Below are 24,119 nucleotides of genomic sequence, written 5' to 3'. Positions count from 1 at the left end.
CAGATATTGCCAATTGTCCCATGGAAAGAAAAATCAAGCCCTAGTTGAGAACCACTGGTATAGAATTACTCCTCCAGGAAGGTGTTTAACTAGAGATGGCTAAAAATGGTGCATTTCACTGTGTTTTTTCATTGGCTAAATCAGGTCACATGGCCAGAACCAACATAAATGGAGTAGGAAAATACACTCTTCCCACAGAGAGGAACTGTAGGTCATACAATAACAGGCAACGACATATAATCCTCTTACAATACAAATAGTTGGAAAAGATAGTAAAATTACTAATTTCAGGTGTGATTCATGCTATAAGAGAGAGTATAGTGTGCTATGCAAATGATATCAGAGAGAAATAGACTAATCTGGATGGTCAGAGACATCTCTGAAGAAGGGAGTTTTAAACTTAGACCCAGAGTATAAGCCATTGTTAACCAGGCAAAGGTCAACTGTGCATAAACGTAGTGTTTCTGGCAGAGGGACAAGCATGTGTATAGGAAGATATAAGTACCTGTGATGATTTCTCCAAAAAACTTAGTGGTCTCAACCAAAAGCCCTGATTTCCATTAAAATATGAAAACAACTATTATTAGTGGTGTTATTTGTTTAATATTAACTGTGTGCTGGGGAGTGTGATATAAATAATATGGAGTCTTGGCCACAAGATGCTCACAGTCTAGTTAGTTGGGCAGTAAACACACCATTTAATTGGCAGCTAGTAAGATATATCAGAGGAATGCACCAGGAAGTGGGCTTGTTGGAAATTTGGAGACTGGCTAGAGACTTGTAGTCTGGGGAAGTAGAGGAAATAGAGCTTTAGTTTAACTGGAAGGTTTGTGTATTAATTTGTTCTCACACTGCTAATAAAGACATACCAGAGACTGGGTAATTTATAAAGGAAAGAAGTTTAATTGACTCACAGTTCAGCATGGCTGGGGAGGCCTCAGGAAACTTACAATCGTGGTAGAAAAGGAAGCAAGTAAATTCTCCTTCAAGTGGTGGCAGGAAGAAGTGCAGAGTGAAAGGGGAAAAAGCCCCTTATAAAACCATCAGATGTCATGAGAACTCACTCACTATCACGAGAACTGCGTAAGACTAACCGCCTACATGATGAAATTACTTCCCACTGGATCCCTCTCATGACACCTAGGGATTATGAGAACTACAATTCAAGATGAGATTTGGGTGGGGACACAGCCAAACCATGTCAGTTAGGTAAAGATTCAAAGAATCAAGGGAAAGATGACAACATTTCTGATGTGAAAGGTAGCAAAAGCAAAGATGGGGGAATTGGGCTGGAAGGAGACCTGTGAAGCAAAGAAAAGAATCTAAGAAGGAGGAGAAAAAAAATTCAATGAGAAGACCACTGCCAGGTTTAAGCTGTAAATGCCAGTCTAAATTTCAGGGTTGAAGCTGATGGGTGACAGCCAATGGAGAAAAAGGAAGGAGACTTACAAAGTAAAAACAGTGTATTCTAGGACCTGCCTCTCAAAGTGACATCCACAAACCACCAGCCTCAGCATGTGACATTGCCAAACCTCAGGTGACCCTGCAGAGCAATGAACAGGGAATCTCATTTTCACAGGACTTCCAGGTAATTCTAGTGCTTGTCATAGTTTCAGAAACACTGCACTTGAAGATCAATTTGAATAAATTCAAATAAGAAAAGATGAGGGAAGCAAATGAAGTGTCTTCTGCAGGCTTTTAGCATGAACTTCTAAGGATCTTGTTTGTGATTAACCAGAGACATGAGAAGAGACAAGTGGTATGGATGAAGAATCAAAAAGGCATGATACCTGCACAGTTAGAGTAGATAATGCACAAACAACACAGAGGGTGGGCAACTGGAGGAAGGAGGAAGAAGAATGCTGGAACCATGATAGATGCAGGAAAGTCAAGGACAGGATGGCATGGAGGGCAGCTGATATTTGGAGAGAGAGTAAGAAATGGCCTTTTGAACACATTGATGAGAAATTTCCCGGACAGCCTAACCATGGAGGTCTTCAAATGATGTCATGGAAGATCCAGTGGAGGGAAGGGCAGCATGCATTCCCCATGAAGGGAGGACCACTCTTTGGGTCTCCACTCTATTTTCAGTTCCTACAGCAGTATTGGGCATAGAACTGGCACTTTAAAAAAAAGAAAAAAGTTAATCAACCAGGAAGGGATGGGTAGAGTGACGCACAGACCGCCTGCCTGCAGGTAGCCTTGGGAGCTTGTCATAAAGGCACTTCCAGGACCCACCCAAGCCCTACTACTTCCCCCTCTCTCAGGGTAGACCTTGAAATATGAACTTTTACCAAGCTAAGAGATTCTGAGACTTTCTCAAATCTGAGGCTTTCAATTATAAAGACAAAGAAATCAAAGCAAAGGAGGACTCAAGATAACAAATTTGGAGGATGCCCACCAATAGGAGAACGAAGCGTGTAATGAAGAAAGAGAAGGAAAGGGAAAGCAAAGGTGGCTAAAAATGATCACAATCCATTTGGATCTCCTCAGCATTCAGTATTTTACTTTTTCTGTAATGCATTCATAGTTGTATTCGTCCACTTCTTGGGGGTAATAAGCTCCATAAGTTTGCTACCTGGTAGAGAAAGCCTTATTTAATTTTCTTTTGAGCACCAAATGAAATCTACCTTTATGAAATAAGTTTGACATGCAATGATTAAGCTCCTAGTGTGTACAAGTTGCACTGAGGTCAAGGGATATAAAAATTAGTAAGATTCAGTTCTTGCCATGGACACACCCAATGCCTATGTGAGAGACTCACAATAACAGCAGCAACAACAACATCAATAGTCCAAGTGCTGAGAGATGGTCAAAAGGTGGATTGTGTGAGGGCAACCAAAGCGTCACAGAGGAGTGGAGTAAGCCCCTTCAGCAACCCAGGAAGGCTTCTTGGAAGTGGCAGCACATGAAGAATAAGCAGGAATTTGCTAAACAGAGAAGATAGGTACAGAGAGAAGAGTTTGGGAGAGAAAGCTGAGATCTGATCCCTGTGGTCCATATGGGCATTTGCCAATGGTTACTGGGCATGATGAACACGGACAGGCAGATGAGGATGGAGAAGAGGACTTAGGATTGTGGGTGGAGCCCAGCAGACTCCGCCTGTTGAGAGCCATCAAGGTGGCACACGGGTGGGGCTGGGAAGAGGGCTGCCCCTTCCTCCCACACCGCCAGGGCCTCCAGCCCAGTGTCTTGGAAGGCAAAGCCTAGAGAGAGGGAGTGAGAAAAGCAAATTCTGGCACCCCCGCCCTGTGACTCACTCTTGGCCTTTTGAGCTCTAGCCTTTGCCGAGAAGCCCGGAGGTGCTCAGGGAAGCTGCTGGGAAGTGAGGCCTAGGCTGGCCAAAGCCCTCCTTTTCCATCCAACACACAGGGACAGACAGTAGACAAATGCTCCTGAGGCTCTAAGATGCCATCAGTTGCAGGAGAAAGTCAAGGGACATGCATGCCAGCTGAGGCTGACTGAGGGCTGAGGGGTCAACTGTTATAAGATGGGGAAACTGAGTCTTAGTGAAGGAACAGAGTTGCCAAGTCCATACAGTTAGATCTGAGCCAAGCTTGCAATCATTTCCAGGCCTCCCAATATGTATCCAGTGTCTCAAAGAGCATCCCCTTTTGTGAGATGAGAATAAATGAGGCTAACATATGAATTCAGGCTTCAAGCTATTTTGGTTGACTGAATGGTTTATCCCAGAGGCTGGTAAACTATGTCTCATAGGCCAAATCTAGACATGACCATCTATGTATTGCCTGTAGCTGCTTTCATGTTGCAATGCCCAGTTGAGATTTTGCAACAGAGACTATACTGTCCACAAAGCCTAAAGTATTTACCATCTGGCCCGTTGGAAAAAAAAAATGTGTCAACCCCTTTTCTAACCCAGTGTTTCTCAGATTTAAGCATGCCTGAGAGTCTGGTAGGGAACTGATATGAAATAGTTGGTGCATTTACAGTAGGACCTAGGAATCTGAAGGTAATAAGAGTCTTAGGGATTTTGATGTAGATAACTCAAGACCACTCTTTGAGAAACTTTGGCCTATCGTTGGCTCAGGAGAGGCAGGGCTGACTCTAGGAGCATCCTGGGCTTTGGGGACCAGGTCTGCAGTTCAGGCTACACCAGGTAGGACATAAAGGCTTCTTTACAGACGTCCAGAGCTCCTCCAGCTTCCACAGAGAAAAGCCCCAGGAGGCCTCTGCAGGGTTTCTCACTTGGAAGGCACAGAGTACTGGCCACAGAGGAATGAACCTCTCTTATCAGCTATGTGGCTCTGGTGGAGGCATTTTCTCCCTGGGCCTTAGCATTCTCATCTGTAAAATAGACCACTCAAATCCTATTTATTCAGATGTCTTTCTGTCCTATGGTTGCTAATCTTTTTTCTTTCTTTTCTTTTCTTTCTTTCTTTCTTTCTTTCTTTCTTTCTTTCTTTCTTTCTTTCTCTTTCTTTCTCTTTCTTTCTTTCTCTTTCTCTCTTTCTTTCTTTCTTTCTCTTTCTCTCTTTCTTTCTTCTTTCTGTCTTTCTTTCATTCTTTCTTTCTTTTTCTTTACCGCTTTTTTTTTTTTTCAGAATCTCACTCTGTCACCTAGGCTGGAGTGCAGTGGTGCGATCTCAGCTCACTGCAACCTCATGTCCTGGGTTCAAGTGGTTCTCCTACCTCAGCCTTCTGAGTAGCTGGGAGTACAGGTGTGTGCCACCATGCCTGGCTAATTTTTGTATTTTTAGTAGAGATGGGGGTGTCACCATGTTGGCCAGGTTGGTCTGGAACTCTTGATCTCAAGTGACCCACTCACCTCAGCCTCCCAAAGTGCTGGGTTTACAGACGTGACCACCATGCCCAGCCCAGCTGCTGATCTCTTATAGTGAATGACACACTAATACCAATGTCGCTGACATCCCCATAACGTTGGCAGAGTACCAGGGAGCGACGATGTGACTCGGCATCTGCTTTCTAACTCCCGGTCTCAGGGGCCAACAGACCTCATGAAAAGAGACTAAACGGAAAGTTGGGGAAAAGGGAAAGTTGTTGAGAAAAAAATGAATAACCTTCACTGCCAACAAGCATTTATTCACATAACTAACCATTAGACAATCATCTTTTGTTGAGAACATATGATAAACCTTGTGAGTATAAAGAATTACTACTGTCTCTGCATTGAGGGGCTTATCGTACTGAAGAGCCATAATCGTTTTGGCATTTACAATACCCGTGGCTTTAATTTGGCTCAGTGGTTACAGAAAAGAGAGGAATACTAATGTGTTAATTTGAAACACTTAAATGTGTTCAATGTTATTTGTATTAGCTAAAAAAATTTGTGATAACTTATACACCGAACAATAGAGGACTGGTGTTTAACTAAATGAAAAACTTTCAAACCATAGAACAGTATGCAGCCATCAAAAATTGCATCTACTGTGAGGTCTCCAACATTGGTGTTTTACTGACACTGGGAACTGGATCATTCTTTGTGGTGGGGGATGCCCTGTGTATCATAGGTTGTTCAGCAGCATCCCTGGTCTTGAACCACTAGATGTCAAAAGCAAAACCCCTACCCACTACCTCCAATTAGTTGTCACTAACTGTAACAATTAAAAATGTCTTTACACATTGTCAAATGTCCCCTGGGGGATAAAATTGCCCCTTGTAGAGAGTTATTGGTCCACAGAAAATTTTGAATCATCCTAGAAATTACATACACTAGCATAGGCAAGAAAAACAAAAAAAAATGAAAACTAGACATAGAGTATGATCTTCTCTATAGAAAATAATCGTAGAAGGATGAGGAAAAGAGAAAAGAAAGGGGAAAAAAGGATAGAAGAAAATGAAAAACTTAGTGACACAGAAAGGACTGAAAGGAAATAGCCCAAAAGCTTAAAAATAGCTGCTTCCAAGTGGTGAGATGATAATCACTTAGATGTTTCTATAAATGTTCTGAATATGATTTCAATAAACAGGAAGAACATGTAGAGGAAACAAGTTAAAATACTGAGAACTTGCACAAAGATAGATATTATTTCTGATTTACTTAGGTGTTATTTATATTAGCTACAAAAATTTGTAATCACTTATACACATTCAACAATAGAGGGCTGGTGTTTAACTAAATAAAAAACTTTTGGCTGAGACGGGTGGATCACTAGGTCAGGAGTTCAAGACCAGCCTGGCCAATATGGTGAAACCCCGTCTCTACTAAAAATACAAAAAGTAGCCAGGCATGGTGGTGCCTATAGTCTCAGCTACTTGGGAGGCTGAGGCGGGATAATCGCGTGAACCCAGAAGGCGGAGTTTGCAATGAGCTGAGATCCACCACTGCACTCCAGCCTGGGCGACAGAGCAAGATTCTGTCTCAAAAACAAACAAAGAAACATTTCAAACCATAGAATTATATGTAACCATCAAAAATTACATCTCTAGTGAGGTCTCTCAACATTACCGTTGTATTGACTTTGGGAACCAGATAATGCTTTGTAGTGGGGGCGGCCATGTGTACTGAAGTTAAAAGACTGAGAACATGCAGAAAGATAGATATTATTTCTGATGTATTTAGTTGTTATTTATATTAGCTACAAAAATCTGTAATAACTTACACATCCAAAAATAAATGTAGACTGAACCACTTAAATCCTATATATGCAAGTATCTTTGGACTTCACGTTTCTGAAAATTGCGTCTTCGTTCGGATCTATCTGGGGCTTGGTGTTAATGGGCCCATGTCTACGCTGTGGAATCTCACTGGCTGGCAGGACATCTTATGGTTCTACTCACAGGGAGGTTTTAAACTGAGACCCATAGGATAAGCCATTGTTAACCAGGCGAAGGACAACTGTGCATAAAGGGAGTATCTCTGGCAGAGAGACAAGCATGTGTGTGGGAAGATGTAAGCTTTGACAATTTCTCCAAAAAACTTAGTGGTCTCAACGAAAAGCTCCTATTTCCATCAATAAAATATGAAAACAACTATTATTAGTTGTGTTATTTGTTTAATATTAATTGTGTGCCAGGTAGTGTGATATAAATAATATGCAGTCTTGGCCACAAGATACTCACAGCCTAGTTAGTCGGGCAGAAAATACACCCTTAAATTGGCAGCTAGTAAGACATATCAGAGGAGTGCACCAGGAATTGGGTATGTTGGGAATTTGGAGACTGGCTAGAGACTTGTAGCCTGGGGAAGCAGAGGAGATAGAGCTTTAGTTTAATTTGAAAGTTGGTGTATTAGTTGTACTGACAGGGGAGTTTTCCCTATCCTCAACTTACAGTGGGTTTGAATAAAGTCACATGGATCTTAATATAAACTTTTGCTCTTTCATCTCTATTGACATATCATAGAGACCCTAAACCTTTCTAGAATTTGCCCCAGTAATTTCTGAGAGGCTTCAGGGGATGTCCTATGGGATCATCAAGTTGTCCTTGGGACTCTGCCTAAATGCTATTGATGATCTTCGTTCAGAAAGACATTGGAAGATGGCACCTAACCCACAGTATTGTTGCCTCTTCATGCTCATATCTGCACCAGTGCTGCCTCCTCCAGCTGTTCCTGAGGCAGGTAGGCCCTGAGATGCCACACTACTTTATGTCACAAAGCTCTCATGCTTCACTGCCTGGACCAGCTGGTAGAAAAAAAAAAAAAAACCTCTGATTCTGACTCTACCATCTTCATCCATAATTCTTGAGCTCTATATCAGAAACTGACAAGCTTTTTTTCTACTCTAAAGGGCTAGATGTTTCTGTGTGCACTACATGGTTTCTGTTTCAATTATTTAACTCTGCCATTGTGGCATAAAAGTTAGCACAGGCAATACATACAAAAATGCACATGAGTGTGTTCCAATAAAACTTGATTTGTAAGCTGGGCACAGTGTTGGATGCCTGTATTCCTTGCTACTCAGGAGATTGAAGAGGGAGGATTGCTTGAGCCCAGAAGTTCAAGAACAGCTTGGGCAACATAGTGAGACCCCGTCTCAAAAGAATGAGAAACAAAACAACTTTATTCCCAGACTTTGAAACTTGAATTTGATAGAATCATTTCCTGTCATGAAATTGTATTATTTTTTAAAATGTCTAATCATTTAAAAATGCAAAAGCAATGATTCACTCATAGGCCAAAGTTTGTAAGTGTTAGGTGTCGGGCTAGATTTGGCCTGAGAGTCATAGCATACTAGCCCCTGCTCTAATGCAAGGGGAGATGCCAGAAGACAGATCAAAAGGGGAATTTGGATAGGACTTGGTGGGAACACTGGAGCAGAAAGATAGCATGGTTCATTGGTTCATGTGTCCATTCATGTAATGACAATTATTGAGAACCTACTATATAGGTGTCAGGTACTCAATGAAGTGCTAGGGTCAGAGTAGTGAGAAAGATAGCAAAGGACCCAGTGCTCACCAAGGTTACTATCTATTAGGAAAAACAGACTTTGAATCAACATTTAAAACTGTGCTGGCTGGGTGCAGTGGCTCATGCCTGCAATCCCAGGACCTTGGGAGGCCGAGGCGCATGGATCATGAGGTCAGGAGATTGAGACCATCCTGGGTAACACAGTGAAACCCCGCCTCTACTAAAAATACAAAAAATCAGCTGGGCATGGTGGCGGGCTCCTGTAGTCCCAGCTACTCAGGAGGCTGAGGCAGGAGAATGGTGTGAACCTGGGAGGCGGAGCTTGCAGTGAGCTAAGATCACACCAGTGCACTCCAGCCTGGGCGACAGGGTGAGACTCTGTCTCAAAAACAAACAAACAAACAAACAAAAAACAAAAAACTGTGCTAAGTGCTGTGAACAATTCCAGGAGTCCAAGAAAACATACGTGAGGGAGAATACAGGAGAGGTATTAGTTGTCTATCACAGCATAATAAATTACCATGAACTTAATGTCTTAAAATAACACATGTTTATTATCTACCAGTGTCTGTAGGTTGAGAGTCCAAGTACAGCTTAACTGGGTCCTCTGCTCAGGGTTTCACAAGGCAGCAAACAAGGTGTCCATTGAGCTGCATTCTCATCTGAAGGCTTAAATGGGGGGAATTTTTACTTCCAAGCCCTTTTGAGTTGTTGGCAGAATTGATTTCCTTGTGGTGGTAAAATTGGAGGTATTGGCCTTTCTTGGCCATTGACTGGAGGGAACCCATAGGCCCCTAGGGCAGCCCACAGTTCCTTGCCCCAGGGACTTCTCCATCATGACTATGGCCACTTACATTATCAAGCCCACAAGGAAAGTCTCTCTTTGGGAAGACCCATTGTCTCTCTCAAAGGCTTTTACCTGATTTAGTCAGGCCCAGAAGGGCAGGATAGTCTTTTAACTAACTAAAAATTGTTTTATTTTGGAGCTTAATTATATCTGCAAAACCTTTCACCTTTGCCATAGTCTAAGAGGCAAGGCACAGGTCTCACCCAACTCAAGAAGAGGGGATTACACAGGCTCTGAATACGAGGGCTGGAATCACAGGACCACCCTAAGGTCTGCTCACCACAGGAAGGGAAGATTTTTCATTGAAAGCAGTATTTATTTTTGGACTGATAGATGAATATGATCTAGCTAGGTGAAACCTAGAGGGAACAGAGTTCTGGGAAGAGCAAACGGTGTGCGCAAAGACCCAGTTTTGAGGAGAAATGGCAATTTTGCAGAGCTGTAAAAAAACCAGTTTAGTAGAATGGCTCTCATTTCTGGCTGTATATATCACCTGAAGAACCTCAAAAATAGTCATTTTTAAAAAACTATTTTAAACCAATAAAATTGTAAAGTTCTTGGCTTAGGGTTTGGCAACCATCTTTTAAAATTTTCCCTAAAATCTCCCAAATTGTCTCTGGGTTGGACAGGGGTTAGGGGCTGCCCAGATGTTAGGAACAGAGAGATAAGCAACATTTCTGTTGACTCAGACCAAAAATTGCTCAGTGAGATTTCTCAAAGAATGTAAAACAGAACTACCATTCAACCCAGCAATCTCATTACTGAGTAGATAGCCAAAAGAAAATAAATTATTCTACCAAAAATACACATGCACGTGTATGTTCATCACAACACTATTCAAAATAGCAAAGATGGAATCAACTTAGGTGCCCATCAGTTGTGGACTGGAAAAAGAAAATATGGTATGTAACATATGGAATACTATGTAGCCATAAGAAAGAATGAAATCATGTCCTTTACAGTAATATGGTTGCATTCAGAGGCCATTTCCTAAGCAAATTAATGCAGGAACAGAAAAATAAATATCACATGTTGACACTTATAGGTGGAGGCTAAACACTGGGTACTCATGGACATAAAGATAAGAACGATGGATACTGGGGACCACTAGAGGAGGGAGGAAGAGAGGGGTCAAGGGTTGAAAAACTCACTATTGAGTACTCTGCTGACTATCTGGGTGACAAGATCAATCATTTCTTAAACCTTGGCATCACACAATATAACCAGAAAACAAACCTGCCCATGGACGCTCTGAATCTCAAAGGAAGTTGAAATTGTTTTTTTTTTTAAAGAAAAAAAAATTTCTCAGTTAGAAGATGCAAAGAACAGCTCCTTGCTGTTTTCAAAATCCAGACATCATTTAAATATTCATTTAAGGAAATCAAATTCATGTTATTTAGAAAGCAATATTTTCTTTGGACCAACAAAGCTAGACTTTAATTGGAGACGTGCAGCACAAGTTTTGGCAGAGTTGCCCAAGGTGTTCTCCATTATGGCCGTCTCTGTTTTAAAAATATACAATCAAGCCGGGCACAGCGGCTCACACCAGTAATCCCAGCACTTTGGGAGGCTAAGGCATCAGGATTGCCTGACTGAGGAGTTCGAGACCAGCCTGGGCAATGTGGTGAAACTCTGTCTCTACTAAAATACAAAAAATTAGCCGGGTGTGGTGGCATGCACCCGTAGTCCCAGCTATTTGGGAGGCTGAGGCAGGAGAACTGATTGAACCCAGGAGGCAGAGGTTGCAGTGAGCTGAGATCATGCCACTGTACTCCAGCCTGGACAACAGAGTGAGACTCCATCATATATATATATATGGAGATGTATATATATATGTGTGTGTATATATATATATATATACACATACATATTTAGATATAGATATAGATATATGTATATATATATATATATATATACACATATATATATATCTCCAATCAAAATGTACTCAGGTTTTACTTAAGTCTGCATTTGATTCAAGAAGCTGTGTTTGAGACAGAAGATTCAAAAGCAGCTTGCAAATGAAACTTTGATTTCAAAGCAATTAGTATGTATCACTCACTGACTGTGTGTGAAGTACTTTCCTGAGCATCTTTGTGTAGAATACAGTATTTAACACACACAATAGGACAACAACAGCACAAAGAAGATATTATCATTCCTACTTCACAGGCAAAGAAGAGGAGGCTCAAAAAGTAATTTGTGCCAGGCAAGGTAGCAGATGGGAGAGTTCAGGAGTTTTGGAAATAGGCAGTGTTAATGTTCTTCAAATCCTGGGCCTCTTTCTCATGGCCTTTGTGAGCTTAGAGAAGCTATTCAGTCCCTTTAGTCAAAAATCTTCATTTGTTAAATAGACAACAATAATACCAACCTTCTAGCATTGCTGGGAGGATGAACAAGGCAATCTTTACAGTCCTGGGAAGAAAAGATGAGTTCTGTTTCTTAGTATTCTTCTGACCTACACCTACACCAAGTCATAATAAACAGATTCAGGATGCCTACCCCACATTCTCAATTCCAAGTCCAGGGGACTTTGCACTGAGTAAAAGCAGAAGTACATAGTCTTTAGCAGTTTTCTAGGAGAAATTTTCTCACCCAGGTAAAAAGGAAGATGATTATTCAAGTACCCTCTGGAAGTGGAAATATCTTTAATTTTTCTCATCCCTAAACATTTTACTTAGAAATCGAGCAATCTCACAGATTTAAGGTTAAGAATCAACTATGAATTCCTTTATGAATTCATAGTCTTTTATGAATTCTTCTGTGAGACTCAGATTTTTCACAGTGAGTTAAGATAATGACGACTACTGGGTTTTTGTTTATTAGTGGTGCAATCATGGCTCACTACAGCCTCAACCTCCCTAGTAGGTGGGACTACAGGTGGTCGCAATCACACCTGGCCATTTTTTTTCTTTTCTTTTCTTTTCTTTTTTTTTTTTTTTGGTAGGGACAGAGTCTCACTATGTTGCCCAGGTTGTCTTGAACTCCTGGGTTCAAGTGATCATGATCCACACACTTGGCTTCCCAAAGTGCTAGGATTACAGGCATCAGCCATTGCGCCCAGTGATGCCTACTTGTAAATATTTTTGCAGCTCTCTAAACCCAGTGCTCATGCAACTCTGACTTAGCTTGCTGTCTGGATGTTTGCAGTTGCTCAATAAAGAGTCTCTGTTAATATAAGAACCAAACAATAAAGGGTGCATCAAGGAAAGTGGTGAAGGCGATTTTCCCCAAATTATTTACTGAACCGTTCCACTCATTAGTCCTTAAAAAGATGACTATTTTGATTCTCCTTATCTAGCACCCACTGCATGATGTGAAAAGATGTTAAACATAGTGAGACGCTGCATTATATAAATAACACGCACTCTAAGGTTTCAGCCCACAGTTTATTTTAGGTCTCAATCTTCAGGTACTTGGCATCCAAGGTCAGGTATACTGAAAACCATTGTCCTTTCACCATGAGGCTGGAACATGTCATTGAGGAAGGCCTGTCACAATCATTATTAAATTGTCTGTTCACTCAAGCCTGGAGTACATTCTGAGGCTATGTTGCATATCACCAGCCCATGGCCAAGGATAGCCAAGCTCAACCCTCCCTGGCCCCCCTACCAGACCCAGAAGATTCACAGTTTTGCAATTTGAATGGCCCAAGACCTTCGGGCCATTGCATAGACTGAGTTTCCAACCCTGAATTCTTGCTTTTGACTCCAGTGCTATATTGGGAAAGTTATCTTCTAGAAAAGCAAACAAAAAGAAGGCCGCTTGACTCCTAAGGGTCATTTCCGAATGCATGTGTAATGCTCCAAGAGCAATGGAAAACAGCTGTGGAACTCCAGCTGCTGCTTTGAGTAGTAAGAGGGAAACCGCCAGGCTTGCGTGGACTCCCTTTGGTAGCTACGTATCTCAAGTGGCTTTTGTTTTTGAATGATAAGATAGTGCATGTGCTTCTTATTTTTTAAAATTCCATGTCATCCGCTGCAGCAGCAGAAGCCCTGGCAATCTGAACTCTAAAGGACAGCTCAGTGCACCAGAAGTTGAGCCAGTGTTGGAAACATTGCCAAAGGATCTTTGTGGGTTTCTCATAAATATTGGAGTGCACAGATGATGCTGAAATAAAAGGAAAACAGATAATCCAAACTACCCGTGATAGAACAACAACAAAAAATCTTTTAAGATTCCAGAAAGAAACCCTTACAATTATATTTCATTTTTTAAAAGAAATATGAAAGAAAATGTCTTCCTCATTTCTTAGAAGAGAAATGATTGCAAGCAAGATATAGAAGAAACTGAAAACATGTTTTGCTTAGTGAGTATGCCAACTGTTGGTGAGGAAGGAAGGAAAGAAAGGAAAGGAAAGGAGAGGAGAAGGAAGAGAGAGTGAGCAAGAAAGAGAAAAGAAGAAGAAAGAAAGAAATAAGAAAAATGAAAGAAAGAAAAGGAGAAAAGAGAGGAAGGAAGGAGAAGAAAGAAAGGAAGAAAGAGAAAGAAAGGGAAGGAGGGAAAGAAGGAAGGAAGAGAGGGAAGGAGGGACGGAGGAGAAAGAAAAGAAAGAAAGAAAAAAGAAAGAAAAAAGGAAAAGAAAGCAAAGAAGAAAAAGGAAAGAAGAGAGGAAGAAAGAAAGAAAGTGGAAAGAAAGAGGGAGGAAGGAAAGAAGGAAGGAAGGAAGGAAAAGGAGGGAGGCAGGGAGGAAAGAAGAAAAGGAGAGAGAGAAAATTAGAAAGGGAGGAGGAAAGGGAGAGAGGGAAGAAGTGGGGTTGCCTTCTCCACTAGATAGAAGAGGCCCATTATTTAGAGACTATGATACTTTTAGGGGTCCACATCAATGCTTTAACTTTATTTTTCTTTAAAGTCAGAAGAAAAAAGTGAATATAATAACAAATATGTACTATTGAAGCCTACCTGTATCATATTTATTCATATACCAATGCTGTCATGAAATGCAGTTTTTAAATTTATTTAGTGGAGAAAGTGACCCATAAAGTGCCCAGGGCCTACAAAAGTCATCACAGTCTTAGGAAGGAGGAAAGGGGAGGGCAGAAGAGAGGAGGGAACTGGGGGCAACAAAAGAAGAAAAGCTAGAAGGGAAATACGGTAAGATTGTGAGATTTTGGGCTTGGTAATAATGGTTGCTAAAGATTCTTCCAGTGGTAGCTTCTAGATGGTTATCCATTTGGAAAACCTGGTTTGGAGACTTGAATGCAATTACCTAAAACTGTATTTTAACTTTCCGGTGATCATTAATGCACTGGGGAAAGAGTTACAAAGGCAATAAGTTACTTTAACTCATCCCACGTTTCCTGGTCTGTATTGTAGCACATTTGTGGCCTTAGATTACCTGAACCCTTTAAGTCTTTTTTTTTTTTTTTTTTTTTTTTTGAAATGGCGTCTGGCTCTGTCTCCCAGGCTGGAGTGCAGTGGCGCGATCTCGGCTCACTGCAAGCTCCGCCTCCCGGGTTCGCGCCATTCTCCTGACTCAGCCTCCGGAGCAGCTGGGACTACAGGCGCCCGCCATCACGCCCAGCTAATTTTTTTTTGTATTTTTAGTAGAGACGGGGTTTCGCCGTGTTAGCCAGGATGGTCTCTATCGCCTGATCTCGTGATCCGCCCGCCTGGGCCTCCCAAAGTGCTGCGATTACAGGCATGAGCCACCGCGCCTAGCCGTCATATTTATGATCTTTAAACTTTAGGGAAGCTGAGGGCAAAGGAAAATTTTCACCCTCAGAGGAAGAGACTTCCTTTTTCTAATGTTGTAAATTACTAGGTCCAATGCTTCGTTTCCTGAGTAAGGGATGGTTGCAAGTTAAGGAACTTACAAAAGCTCTGGCCTTCCGGGGCATCTCTCATCCTTTGACACTTTTTAAATCTTAATTTTCGAAATCCTTAGTCCAAGTAGTCACCGCCAAGCCTGGCCTCCCCTCTTCCGCTTGCAGAGGGGGCCGCATGAATTCTTTGGAAAACTGTTTCTCTGGGGTCCATCTAGACCTTTACAGACTGAATGCAGAAAAGAAGAATTTACTATAAGAATGTGTCCTTCTGAGTTGGACTAGAGTACAAAATATTACCATGAAACTCAGCTGAACCATTTGATTCACTGGCAAATATTTAGGTAAGTTGCTCTGTGCCTCAGCTTCCCCATTTGAAAATGTGACAAGCAGCATCTTCTATGCAAAATTATTGTCAGGATTAAAATTAACTTATGTGTATGAAGCATTTAGCACATGCTTGACAAGTTTTGGATGCCAATTAAATGATGGCTATTATCTTTACTATTGTTATTTAATTTTCATTTTTTTCTCAATTATTAAAGAGATGATACCTATTGTACAAAAATTAAAAGTATTGAGAAGTGTAAAGAATCAAATCAAATAGAAAATCACCCATAATCACTTCACCTAGAAGTAACTAATTCAACATTTTGGCATATCCCTATTCCACTCATATGTTTGACAGCATTTTAGATACAAACTATTGAAACTAATAGGAGGGCGCCATACAAAAATCAATTGTGTTCTTATTTATCTGACATCACATAATTACAAAATATATTTATTAAATCGGGTGTGATTTATAATGGCAACCCAAATATGTAGAGAAAAAAACTAACAAAAATGTACACTTTCTGTGGAAAAAAATAGAATATGTTACCTTATGTCATAAAAAAAATCAGTATCTGAAGATGTAGATCATAGTTATGGGTGATCCAACAAGGAACTTGAGAAGATAATACTAAAATTTCACATGAGAGATAAAAGAGGCTGTAATAAAGAAAATTTTGAATAAGTAGAAAATACCAAGGGACTTACCAGGTGTCAAGGTAAGTCATCATTATAAGGTGAAAATACAGACCAATGGGATTGAATAGGAAACTCCAAAACAGATCCAAGCATTTATGGAAATGTAACATAGAATATGATAGCCATAGAAATCAGCAAAGGGAAAGTGAACTACATAATCAATAGTCCTGGTGCAGCTGGTTTTCCAAAAGAAGATAAATAGAACCAATCACTTTCTCACTCCATGCACAAAAAATTATTCCAAATGGATTAAGACCTAAATGTGAAAATCAGAACCAAAAATGTAGTGGAATATGTAGAAGAGTATTATCTTTATGCCTCGTAATAGCAGAGTTCTCAACCATTGCTCAAATGCATTATTATTTCTTTAAAGAGAATTAATGATAACTTAGCCTTTACTAAAATTTGAAAATTCCATACAACAAAATAAAACAAAGCCAAAAGGCCTCAGAGAAGATATCAGCAATCCACTATCTAAGGGCTGATATACAGAATATCTTACAACTAATAAAGAAATGCAAAGAAGGCAATAATAAAATGAGCAAAATTTATGAATGGACAAGTGTTAGAACAGAAAACCCAAAAGACTAATGCGTGAGTGAAAAGATGACCAGTCTCACTAATAACAAAGCAAATCAACACTAAGATACCATTCCACACACATAAGATAGTTTAGAATTGAAAAGTCTAACAATACCAAGTGTTGGCAAGAATGCAGAACAAAGCAAATTCTCATACTTTCTTGTTCAGTGTGTAAATTTTTAAAATCATTTGGGAGAGTAGTTTTGCAAAATCTAGCAAAATTAAAGATAGGCATAACTGAGACCCAGCAAATCCCAGGAATATGCCCTGGAGAAAGCTTTGTACGTATGTATGATGTGCAGGTACTGGAATGTGTAGTGCTATAACCTAGGATGTTCATAATAGCCAAAAGTGGAAAGCCCTGCAGACGTCCATCAATAGGAGAATAGATACATTAATTGCATATTTATGCAGTGAAATACTCCTCAGCAGATAAAATAAATCAACTAGAAATATATACCTATCAAAATGAATTGATCTGCCAAACATAATAGTACATAGAAAAAGAAGACTACAGGAAGTTGTTGGTTATATAAAATTTCAAATATAAAAACAACACTATTATGTTGTTTATGGGTATTTCTATATTCAGTAAAAGTATAAAATTATGAATTAGATTAATAATCAGCAAATTCAGGGTAGTTGCTTCTGAGAAGAGACTGAGAAAAACGGAATGAGGGAAATTCAGTGGATTTCAACTGTCTTTATAATAATGAATCATTTAGGAAAAAAATGAATGTGAATATGGCAGAGAAAAACATTTTAACAAAGTTGAGTGATGAATGCACTGGCTAAGTTATATCATTGTCTGCATTTTTCTATATACTTTAAAGATTTCATAATATGACAAATATTTTTAAAGCTTATAACTAATACCTATTGCAATTGCAGTTAAAGGAATAAAACCCAACTGTTCACAAATATGCCAAATGAAAAGCACATTGGTAAAAAAAAATTAGTAATAATAAATAAAGGTCTGGGAGAGGAGTAAATTCCCAGGGAGGGAACTGCTAAATGGAAAAGTTGAGTTTTTCTTCTTGACTGGCTGATATCTTCGGGAATTTTCTTGTATTAAGTGTCAAGCCATTTGTACTCGGTACTATGATGTGGGGAAACCTGGAGCCACAGGCATCCATGCATTCTGCATTTCCCCCACCGCCACCACAACCAAACACAAAACAAAAACATTTGGACCATGACCAGCAAAGCCAACATGCACCAGGTAAGAGGTAAAAATGCAAAATATACCATGGTGTGACCCATGTTTGCTCAGTGAGATCTGGCTCTGAACTTCCCTGAAGTCAAAACAAAGAGGAAAGCATGGCCAATCCTAAGATTTGCAGCATCCAACAGGCAAAATCAAAGGGCTTATCAGGAGAAGTACAAACATTTCAGGAGATTAGAGCCCCAAAGAAAATTTTCCCTTGTTATGATAAAGATAAATAGAAAATGAGAAACAAAGCCATCTACCCAAGAAATAGCTTAAACACTGAGCACTGAATCTGCTCCAACCATACACACAACTTACTGTCTACACTGCATGACTTGTATGATAATGCATACATTATCATGACTTTCCTATGCCGTTGTCTTCACTAATGACTTCACTACTCAAGAGGACTTTTGTCCAGGCATTGATTGTTCATTACGGGAACTTCCCCAAAGACCTAGCAACTCTTCCCTTGAAAGCATCAACAGACAACTGGGGCCCTAAGAGCCTTTGAGTCTTTATTGTTTCCCCAATACTTTAGGTAGAAAGAGGATACAGAATGGGTGCTGGTATCTGTTACTAGGTAACAAGTGTCTTCCACAATTTTAAATTGTATTACTAATATCAACAATTGGCATTCAGTGGGTCCTAAAGATTTTGCATTTATTATCTCATTTAATCATTAAAACATCTCTAAATGCTTGGTACTGATATTTTTCCCATTTTACAGATATAGGAAAACCAAGGCTCAGACAGATTAAGTAACTGGTCCAATGTCAGATAGGCAGTAACTATCAGAATCAGGACTTGAATTGAATCTGTGTGCCTTCAGTGTTTGAGTTCTATAACCAATATGCTTTACTGTTTCTATTGGAAAAAATCAAGTCTATACCACCAACAACTGGTTGATACTAGACTCCATAAAAGGAAGAGGCAGGGCCCTTTCTCCATCTTGAAAACTAGTTCCATGAGATAGCTATTCTGAATCTGACCCTGTAGTTCTCTGGGCTTTGTGACTAGCCAATGTCCCTCTTTAACACAGCCCCCTCTCTCCCACTCCATCCCAAGAAGAAAGCATTGCCTTTGTGATATAATCTCCTGGAGCCCCCTCCATGAAAGCAGTGCTGGGTCCACAGACCCAGCCCAGGGACCATTTGGCAGGCTGAGCCATGTGGTCATGGGCCAAGGTTCACACAGGAGTGCAGAGTGATTTGCAATCAGTTGGGAGTGATTACACAGTGTTTCTCATCGATAGGCAGGAGGGAGCCCTGATGGGATAATGAGATGCAGCTGATGGAAAGTCACAGCTGACTGTCGCCAGTGAGCAAGCTCGCACAGCCCTACAGTGCTGCAGTCGAGTCCTCCCCACTGCAAAGACCAGGAGAAAAATCTGTGGAATTTTAATACTAAGCCACCCTACAGTGCCAAGGGAAATTGGCTGAAGGGTCCACCAGTTGAGTAGCAGATAATTGGGTAAGAACAGGATACAGGGGATTCCTCTGGACAAACCACAAACCCTGCCAGGATAGGGCTCCAAATAGCTTTCCTAAAAAGAGAGAGCAGCAATGCACAGGCAGCCCCTGGGAAAGGGCTAAAATGCAGGGTACTAAAGCATGGGGCCCCTTTATCTTGCCTGGCTCCAGCAAAACAAAAAGAGTTTCTTTGCCTCTGTGCGTTACCTGTGCATGGTTAGAAACTGCCACGGAGTGTTTTCCTCACTGTGCTCAATGAGAGAATCTGTTTAAGCTATGTTTCCATGGATCAGTTCGCTAAGGGCCAACTTGAGCCCTGTTTACCCTTCTGTAGTCAAGGAAAGACAGCTGTTTGCTTAAATTGAGGTCTCCTTCTTCCATGACAGTCATTACTGCCTCCCCAGTTAGAGATAATAAGCTTGAATTTCCCAAGCAGATGTGAGTTGCTCAAGTCTTGACTATTCTTGTAAAGGCCATCCAGAACCCAGAGTGATGTTCCTGAGGAAGGTACTATAAGACTAAATCTTCATTACCATTCCCAATGGATGTACAAAGAGGTCCCTAATAAATAAACTTGCTGAGTGCACAACTCTGGCCCAGACCTTTAACCCCATTTCCTCACATGGCATTTCTATCTCCTACATTTAGGCTGTGTTGCCCCTGAGCAACTCACTGGACTCATTCATAAGAAAGGAGGTGGAATTTGGCCAATCAGTGCTTGGCTAGTGAGTGCCTAAATAAACAAATAGTGCAGTAATTTGAAATGAGTCAAACCCTTGGTTAACCCATTCAGTTTTGTTTTGTTAAGAACTTACAATATTACTTTTTTAAATTAAAGACTTTTTTATTGTGAGAAAACTGTACATTCAAAAGCAGTTGTAAGAAATAATGCAAAGAGATTCCATGTAGACTTTACCTCGTTTTCCCCAATGGTAACATCTTGCAAAATTATAGGGTCAAATCACAACCAGGATATCGACATTGATACAATTCATTGATTCTCAGATATGCCTTGTTTTGCTCATTTGTTTTATGCAATTTTGTCTTACAGGTAGGTTCCAGCATCCAGCACCATGGTCAAGGTAGGGAAGAGTTCCATCACCACAAGAATGCCTTGGGTGCCTTTTTTTAACCCTCCTCCCTGACCCATCCCTAACCCCTGGCAACCATTAATCTGTGTTCTATTTCTATAATTTTCTCACTTTAAGAATTCTATATCAATGGAATTGTAGAGTATGTATTATTTCAGAATTGACTACGTTTTCACTTAGCATCATTATCTGGATTCATCCAAGTCGTTGCGTGTATCCATAGCTCATATCTTTTTATTGCTGAGTAGTACTCCATACTATGGATGTACCACAGTTTATTTAACCATTCACTTGCTGAAGAACATCTGGGTTACTTCTGGTTTGGGGCTATTTTGAATGCAGTTGTTTTGAATATCCACATGTTAGGTTTTTGTGTAAACATATATTTTCATTTTTCTGGGATAAATATCCCAGAGAATAATGGTGCGGTCATATGACAATTACATAGTTAATTGTATAAGAAATTGCCAGACTGCTTTTCAGAATGGCATGGCCACGTTACATTCCCACCAGAAATGTGTCAGTGATCCAGTTTCTCTGCATGCTCACTACCTTTTGGTGTTGTCACTATTTTTAATCTTAGCCATTCTGATAGGTGTGTAATGATATTTCACTGTGGTTTGAATTTTTACTTGCCTAAGGGCCATTGATGTTCAATATCTTTTAATGTGTTTATTTGCCATCTGTACACCCTCTTCAGTGAAATGTTTATTCATATATTTTGTGAATTTTCAAATTGGAATTGGATAGCTTGGCTTTTTTTTTTTTTTTTTTTACTGCTGACCCATCCCACTTTTCCATTTATTGCTAGAGACAGAAACTAAAATCCGTGGCTTCAGGCTGCTAAAAGCCGAAAACAAAACAAAATAAGGTGTGTTGGAAAAGCTTGCATGAGTTTACGTATGTCCTCTCACTTAATGATCACAATCCTGTGAGTTAATTTCTGTTTCCTTTCTTATGTTACTGTAAGGAAAAAAGCTTGTAGAAATTGTTTGCCCAGGGCCACAGAACAAGAAAGTTGCAGAGATGGAAACCCAGGTATCTGGACACTATAATTTGTTCTCAGATGCCTGTATTATAATGTCTACCTGTGTATTGTTTAAATTATTTGACAACATGAAGTCATGTCTTTTGTAATCACACACAAGAAAATATTGCTGAAAATAACTTAATCTTGTAAACCTGTAAAAGAAGAGATATGTCCTCTCTTTGACTAGCTTAGCTGCAATGTCAATTTACCATCTGTGGGGTTGAGTCTGTGGTCTATGTACAGCCTATGGGAATGTTCCCTTTAGGACTTTTTGCCCATAAACAAACTTCTAAAATTTCTTGAATATTCTAATGACTTACAGTCTCTAAAAAGAAATCTTTTTTTTTAAGTATATAATTTTTTTCCTTAAAATGGGTTTGGATGCTTTCTAATCGCTCCTGAGAATTAAATGGTCTCTACAATATCTCCTCCATATTCCAAATAAACAAGTCAAAGCCTGAAAGCCCTGTGGTGGGACATGACCCAAACACACAAGTCTTTATGGCCTAAAGTCACCTTGCCAGAATGCACTGAAAGACAAACAGAGAGCATTCTTTAAATATTTCTAGTTTAAGAAAAAAAAAAAAAACTTATTTCTTTTTTTTAAACTAACAAGCCCCTAGAAAGAAAATAGTAAATAAATGAAAAAGTAAATCATAAATAAAATGTACATTAATTAAAATAAATGAGTATTTGCTTGACAAAACACTTCTCCAGTAACCCAAAATCCTGCAAATGAAAGAAGTGGGGGAGTGGGGGCTTGGCATAAATATTCCAGAGCTCTTCCTCAGTCTCTTTATTTCATACTTTTCTGATCCGCTGACACCTCCCCACATACTCAAACATCTACAAAAAAAAAAAAACACTAAAAATTAAAAAAATAAAAATAATAAAAATAAGTATGATTATTTTTCTAAGGGCTGTTCATTCTACCCTGGAAATATTTCTTCCATTACTAACATCCTTTCTGTTGTGATGACCACTAACTTAGTTGGGCTCATGTTGCTCGTTTTCTTCTGGATTCTTCTAACAATCTTCTCCTAACTCCAGTTTCTTTCTTCTTCAACCCATCTTACCCAGACTGCCATATTAACTGTCACAAAACACAGCTCAAAGACCTTCAGTGGCTCCCCACCACCTGCTGATGCAAGTATAAACTCTGCAATTTGGAATTTAAGGATATTGAAATAATTATTTCAGTCTAACTTTCCCTACTTTTTCTCCCACCTTCATTCTGTCCAACCTGGGGGGAGAACCATTTCCAAGCTGACCTTGCTATCTCTGTGCCTTTCTTCAAACTGAGCCTTTAGCCTGTGCTGTCCTCAGGGAACATGTGGCCATTCACTGCCTTCTTCAAAGCCATCAGAGCCCCTCCTCCGTAGGATTTTCCTTTTCTCCTATAAGTCAAGACCTGGAACATTAGCTAATGGTAATCCTCAGTTTAGCATATCTGCCTGCAAAGATAAGCATTCTGAAGGCACTCTTAATCTAATCTTAACAATGATGTGAGTTAGGCAGCGGTGTGCTAGTAAATGTTTAACAACTGGTTCTTGGGGGAAGGGAGGGAGACAGTAAATGCATATATTTGCATACATACATTTATTGTAACTGTTGTTGATATAAAGGACACAAAGCCCCCTTACAAATAATAATGAAATATTCAATACTCCTTTTTGTAAATTCCATATAGCCCCTCGATTCTTAAGGAATATTTTGTTGTTTTTTGGTCAAATAATTATATCTATAGCCAAACTGTGGTTGCAAAAGACAAGTGAGGATAATTCCAGCATAAATATTTGTTGATAATTTTGTTTTCATTAGTGAGTAAGATGAAAGTGAAATGTGAAATGCTGGAACTTCCCTTACTTATTAATGACATGAGTGAATTCTTTGCTAGCTTAGATAATAGCGATGAAATACTGAAATAATATTTGCTCAAGTAGTTATTTGAAATATTATATTCTTTTTTTTTTAAATTATACTTTAAGTTTTAGGGTACATGTGCACATTGTGCAGGTTAGTTACATATGTATACATGTGCCATGCTGGTGCGCTGCACCCACTAACTCGTCATCTAGCATTAGGTATATCTCCCAATGCTATCCCTCCCCCCTCCCCCCTCCCCACCACAGTCCCCAGAGTGTGATATTCCCCTTCCTGTGTCCATGTGATCTCATTGTTCAATTCCCACCTATGAGTGAGAATATGCGGTGTTTGGTTTTTTGTTCTTGTGATAGTTTACTGAGAATGATGGTTTCCAATTTCATCCACGTCCCTACAAAGGACTTGAACTCATCATTTTTTATGGCTGCATAGTATTCCATGGTGTATATGTGCCACATTTTCTTAATCCAGTCTATCATTGTTGGACATTTGGGTTGGTTCCAAGTCCTTGCTATTGTGAATAATGCCGCAATAAACATACGTGTGCATGTGTCTTTATAGCAGCATGATTTATAGTCCTTTGGGTATATACCCAGTAATGGGATGGCTGGGTCAAATGGTATTTCTAGTTCTAGATCCCTGAGGAATCGCCACACTGACTTCCACAATGGTTGAACTAGTTTACAGTCCCACCAACAGTGTAAAAGTGTTCCCATTTCTCCACATCCTCTCCAGCACCTGTTGTTTCCTGACCTTTTAATGATTGCCATTCTAACTGGTGTGAGATGATATCTCATAGTGGTTTTGATTTGCATTTCTCTGATGGCCAGTGATGATGAGCATTTTTTCATGTGTTTTTTGGCTGCATAAATGTCTT

At 39.8% G+C, this 24,119-nt stretch overlaps 1 long non-coding RNA gene across 1 annotated transcript in view; it reads left to right on the top strand.

Annotated features, from left to right (window-relative positions):
- Positions 1-24,119, top strand: part of LOC103786505 (uncharacterized) — a 167,894-nt gene that overhangs the window by 62,755 nt on the left and 81,020 nt on the right. Inside the window, exon 4 of the long non-coding RNA XR_010110378.1 lies at positions 20,289-20,319. This is a non-coding gene — a long non-coding RNA (uncharacterized LOC103786505). The remainder of the gene's footprint in view (positions 1-20,288; positions 20,320-24,119) is intronic.

The sequence above is a fragment of the Pan paniscus genome, chromosome 18 (assembly GCF_029289425.2).
Source record: "Pan paniscus chromosome 18, NHGRI_mPanPan1-v2.0_pri, whole genome shotgun sequence".
Taxonomy (NCBI): domain Eukaryota; kingdom Metazoa; phylum Chordata; class Mammalia; order Primates; family Hominidae; genus Pan; species Pan paniscus.
This window is presented reverse-complemented; position numbering and strand designations above follow the sequence as displayed.